General features: G+C 30.6%; 1 protein-coding gene across 3 annotated transcripts in view; it reads left to right on the forward strand.

The window, feature by feature from the left end:
- LOC126747138 (zinc transporter ZIP11) overlaps window positions 1–6057 on the forward strand; it is a 126875-nt gene that overhangs the window by 35471 nt on the left and 85347 nt on the right. The window lies entirely within an intron of this gene.

Consider the following 6057-nt stretch of genomic DNA (forward strand, 5'->3'; position numbering starts at 1 on the left):
AAAGTATGCTTAACAAATGCTGTTCAGGGTAAAAAATCGCCCGAACAATATTTTAGGAAATATGGATTTTTTTATGAAGCAGTATTCAAAAATTTTGTTTGATTCTTGAGGTAACCAGTCAATCCAAAGTCCAAAATCTCAAAAACTAGTTGAAGCATTATCATGAAACTGAAAGCATAATGTTTAAAAAAGTATGCTTAACAAATGCTGTTAAGGGTATAAAATCGTGCAAACAATATTTTAGGAAATATGAGTTTTTTATGACGTAGTGTCCAAAAATTTTGTTTGATGCTCGAGGTAACCACTCACTTCAAAGTCCAAAATCTCAAAAACTAGTTGAAGCATTATCATGAAACAAAAAGCATAATGTTTAAAAAAGTATGCTTAATAAATGCTGTTTAAGGTATAAAGTTGTCGGAACAATATTTTGGAAAATATGGAATTTTTTATGAAGTAGTATCCAAAAATTTTGTTTGATGCTTGAGGTAACCACTCACTTCAAAGTTCAAAATCTCAAAAACTAGTTGAAGCATTATCATGAAACAAAAAGCATAATATTCAGGAAAGTATGCTTAACAAATGCTGTTTAGGGTATAAAATCGTGCAAACAATATTTTAGGAAATATGGAATTTTTTATGACGTCGTATCCAAAAATTTTGTTTGATGCTTGAGGTAACCACTCACTTCAAAGTCCCAAATCTCAAAAACTAGTTGAAGCATTATCATGAAACAAGAAGCATAATATTCAGGAAAGTATGCTTAACAAATGCTGTTTAGGGTATAAAATCGTGCAAACAATATTTTAGGAAATATAGAATTTTTTATGACGTCGTATCCAAAAATTTTGTTTGATGCTTGAGGTAACCACTCACTTCAAAGTCCCAAATCTCAAAAACTAGTTGAAGCATTATCATGAAACAAGAAGCATAATATTCAGGAAAGTATGCTTAACAAATGCTGTTTAGGGTATAAAATCATGCGAACAATATTTTAGGAAATATGGAATTTTTTATGACGTAGTACCCAAAAATTTTGTTTCATGCTTAAGGTAACCACTCACTTCAAAGTCCAAAATCTAAAAAACTGGTTGAAGCATTGTCATAAAACAAAAAGCATAATATTCAGAAAAGTATGCTTAACGAATGCTGTTTAGGGTATAAAATCGTGCGAACAATATTTTAGGAAATATGGATTTTTTTATTAAGCAGTATCCAAAAATTTTGTTTGATGCTTAAGTTAACCACTCACTTCAAAGTCCCAAATCTCAAAAACTAGTTGAAGCATTGTCATGAAACAAAAAGCATAATGTTTAAAAAAGTATGCTTAATAAATGCTGTTTAGGGTATAAAGTTGTCCGAACAATATTTTAGGAAATATGGAATTTTTTATGACGTAGTATCCAAAAATTTTGTTTGATGTTCGAGGCAACCACTTACTTTCAAGTCCAAAATCTCAAAAACTAATATAAGCATTATTCTGAAATTGGAAGCATAATATTGTTGTAAAAATACCATTTGAAGTCCAAAATTTTCGAACCTTTAGGTAGTTTCGAATGCTTTAGGTAGCCACTCACTTCAAAGTCCAAAATCTCAAAAACTAGTTGAAGCATTATGACGAAACAAAAAGCATAATATTCAGAAAAGTATGGTTAACAAATGCTGTTAAGGGTATAAAATCGTGCGAACAATATTTTAGGAAATATGGAATTTTTGATAAAGCAGTATCCAAAAATTTTGTTTGATGCTTGAGGTAACCGCTCACTTCAAAGTCCAAAATCTCAAAAACTAGTTGAAGCATTATCATGAAACAAAAAGCATAATGTTTAAAAAAGTATGCTTAATAAATGCTGTTTAGGGTATAAAGTTGTCGGAACAATATTTTATGAATTATGGAATTTTTTAAGGAGTGGTCTTCAAGAATTATGTTTGATGCTCGAGGTAACCGCTCACTTCAAAGTCCAAAATCTCAAAAACTAGTTGAAGCATTATCATGAAACAAAAAGCATAATGTTTAAAAAAGTATGCTTAATAAATGCTGTTTAGGATATAAAATCGTGCGAACAATATTTTAGAAAGTATGGAATTTTTTATGAAGTAGTGTCCAAGAATTATGTTTGATGCTTTAGGTAGCCACTCACTTCAAAGTCCTAAATCTCGAAAACTAGTTAAAGCATTATCATGAAACAAAAAGCATAATATTCAGAAAAGTAGGCTTAATAAATGCTTTTTAAAGTATAAAGTTGTCGGAACAATATTTTGGGAAATATGGACTTTTTTATGACGTAGTACCCAAAAATTTTGTTTGATGCTCGAGGTAACCACAAACTTCAAAGTCCAAAATCTCAAAAACTAGTTGTAGCATTATCAAGAAACAAAAAGCATAATGTTTAAAAAAGCATGCTTAACAAATGCTCTTTAGGGTATAAAAGTGTGCGAACAATAGTTTAGAAAATATAGAATTTTTTATGACGTCGTATCCAAAAATTTTGTTTGATGCTTGAGGTAACCACTCACTTCAAAGTCCTAAATCTCAAAAACTAGTTGAAGCATTGTCATGAAACAAAAAGCATAATGTTTAAAAAAGCATGCTTAACAAATGCTGTTTAGGGTATAAAGTTGTCCGAACAATATTTTAGGAAATATGGAATTTTTTATGACGTAGTACCCAAAAATTTTGTTTGATGCTTGAGGCAACCACCCACTTTCAAGTCCAAAATCTCAAGAACTAGTTGAAGCATTATCATGAAACAAAAAGCATAATGTTTAAAAAAGTATGCTTAATAAATGCTGTTTAGGATATAAAATCGTGCGAACAATATTTTAGGAAGTATGGAATTTTTTATGAAGTAGTGTCCAAGAATTATGTTTGATGCTTTAGGTAGCCACTCACTTCAAATTCCAAAATCTCAAAAACTAACTGAAGCATTAACATGAAACAAAAAGCATAATATTCAGAAAAGTATGCTTAATAAATGCTGTTCAGGGTAAAAAATCGTCCGAACAATATTTTAGGAAATATGGCATTTTTTATGAAGCAGTATCCAAAAATTTTGTTTGATTCTTGAGGTAACCAGTCACTCTAAAGTCCAAAATCTCAAAAACTAGTTGAAGCATTATCATGAAACAAAAAGCTTAATGTTTAAAAAAGTATGCTTAACAAATGCTGTTAAGGGTATAAAATCGTGCAAACAATATTTTAGGAAATATGAATTTTTTATGACGTAGTACCCAAAAATTTTGTTTGATGCTTGAGGTAACCATTCACTTCAAAGTCCTAAATCTCAAAAACTAGTCGAAGCATTATCATGAAACAAAAAGCATAATATTCAGGAAAGTATGCTTAACAAATGCTGTTCGGGGTATAAAATCGTCCGAAAAATATTTTAGAAAATATGGAATTTTTTTATGAAGCAGTATCTAAAAATTTTGTTTGACGCTCGAGGTAACCACTCACTTCAAAGTCCCAAATCTCAAAAACTAGTTGAAGCATTGTCATGAAACAAAAAGCATAATGTTTAAAAAAGCATGCTTAATAAATGCTGTTTAGGGTATAAAGTTGTCCGAACAATATTTTAGGAAATATGAAATTTTTTATCACGTAGTCTCCAAAAATGTTGTTTGATGCTCAAGGTAACCACCCACTTTCAAGTCCAAAATCTCAAAAACTAGTTGAAGCATTATCATGAAACAAAAAGCATAATATTCAGAAAAGTATGCTTAACGAATGCTGTTAAGGGTATAAAATCGTGCGAACAATATTTTAGGAAATATGGCATTTTTTATGAAGCAGTATCCAAAAATTTTGTTTGATTCTTGAGGTAACCACTCACTTCAAAGTCCCAAATCTCAGAAACTAGTTGAAGCATTATCATGAAACAAAAAGCATAATGTTTAAAAAAGCATGCTTAATAAATGCTGTTTAGGGTATAAAATCGTGCGAACAATATTTTAGGAAGTATGGAATTTTTTATGACGTCGTATCCAAAAATGTTGTTTGATGCTTGAGGTAACCACTCACTTCAAAGTCCCAAATCTCAAAAACTAGTTGAAGCATTGTCGTGAAACAAAAAGCATAATGTTTAAAAAAGTATGGTGAACAAATGCTGTTTAGGGTATAAAGTTGCCCGAACAATATTTTAGGAAATATGGAATTTTTTATGAAGTAGTGGCCAAAACTTTTTTTTGACGCTCGAGGCAACCACTCACTTCAAAGTCCCAAATCTCAAGAACTAGTTAAAGCATTATCATGAAATAAAAAGCATAATATTCAGAAAAGTATGCTGAACAAATGCTGTTTACGGTATAAAATCGTTCGAACAATAGTTTAGGAAATATGGAATTTTTTGTGAAGTAGTATTCAAAAATTTTGTTTGATGTTTGAGGTAGCCACTCACTTCAAAGTCCAAAATCTCAAAAACTAGTTGAAGCATTATCATGAAACAAAAAGCATAATATTCAGAAAAGTATGCTGAACAAATGCTGTTTACGGTATAAAATCGTCCGAACAATAGTTTAGGAAATATGGAATTTTTTGTGAAGAAGTAGCTAAAAATTTTGTTTCACGCTCGAGGTAGCCACTAACTTCAAAGTCCAAAATCTCAAAAACTAGTTGAAGCATTATCATGAAACTGAAAGCATAATGTTTAAAAAAGTATGCTTAACAAATGATGTTTAGGGTATAAAATTGTCCGAACAATATTTTAGGAAATATGGAATTTTTTATGTCGTAGTACCCAAAAATTTTGTTTGACGGTCGAGGTAACCACTCACTTTAAAGTCCAAAATCTCAAAAACCAGTTGAAGCATTATCACGAAACAAAAAGCATAATATTCAGAAAAGTATGCTTAACGAATGCTGTTAAGGGTATAAAGTTGTCCGAACAATATTTTAGGAAATATGGAATTTTTTATGAAGTAGTATCCAAAAATGTTGTTTGGTGCTCGAGGTAACCACCCACTTTCAAGTCCAAAATCTCAAAAACTAGTCGAAGCATTATCATGAAACAAAAAGCATAATATTCAGAAAAGTATGCTTAACGAATGCTGTTAAAGGTATAAAATCGTGCGAACAATATTTTAGGAAATATGGATTTTTTTATGAAGCAGTATCCAAAAATTTTGTTTGATTCTTGAGGTAACCACTCACTTCAAAGTCCCAAATCTCAAAAACTAGTTGAAGCATTATCATGAAATAAAAAGCATAATGTTTAAAAAAGCATGCTTAACAAATGCTGTTTAGGGTATAAAGTTGTCCGAACAATATTTTAGGAAATATAGAATTTTTTATGACGTCGTATCCAAAAATTTTGTTTGATGCTTGAGGTAACCACTCACTTCAAAGTCCCAAATCTCAAAAACTAGTTAAAGCATTGTCATGAAACAAAAAGCATAATGTTTAAAAAAGTATGCTTAATAAATGCTGTTTAGGGTATAAAGTTTTCCGAACAATATTTTAGGAAATATGGAATTTTTTATGAAGTAGTATCCAAAAATTTTGTTTGGTGCTCGAGGTAACCACCCACTTTCAAGTCCAAAATCTCAAAAACTAGTCGAAGCATTATCATGAAACAAAAAGCATAATATTCAGAAAAGTATGCTTAACGAATGCTGTTAAGGGTATAAAATCGTGCGAACAATATTTTAGGAAATATGGATTTTTTTATGAAGCAGTATCCAAAAATTTTGTTTGATGCTTGAGGTAACCAGTCACTCCAAAGTCCAAAATCTCAAAAACTAGTTGAAGCATTATCATGAAACAAAAAGCATAATGTTTAAAAAAGTATGCTTAACAAATGATGTTTAGGGTATAAAGTTGTCCGAACAATATTTTAGGAAATATAGAATTTTTTAAGGGTAAAAAATCGTCCGAATAATATTTGGAAATATGAAATAGAGGATGAATATGAGATAGAGGCAAAAGAAAATCTAATAAGGTTAATTGACAAGAGCAGCATTTATGGCGCCAACCGATAAATAAGAGAACATAATATCCCGTGGTTTCTCTCTCTCTCTCTCTCTCTTTCTCAGTTTTACACTTGCCCCACTGTTGGGCGCCAC

Source organism: Anthonomus grandis, chromosome 19, assembly GCF_022605725.1.
Source record: "Anthonomus grandis grandis chromosome 19, icAntGran1.3, whole genome shotgun sequence".
NCBI lineage: Eukaryota > Metazoa > Arthropoda > Insecta > Coleoptera > Curculionidae > Anthonomus > Anthonomus grandis.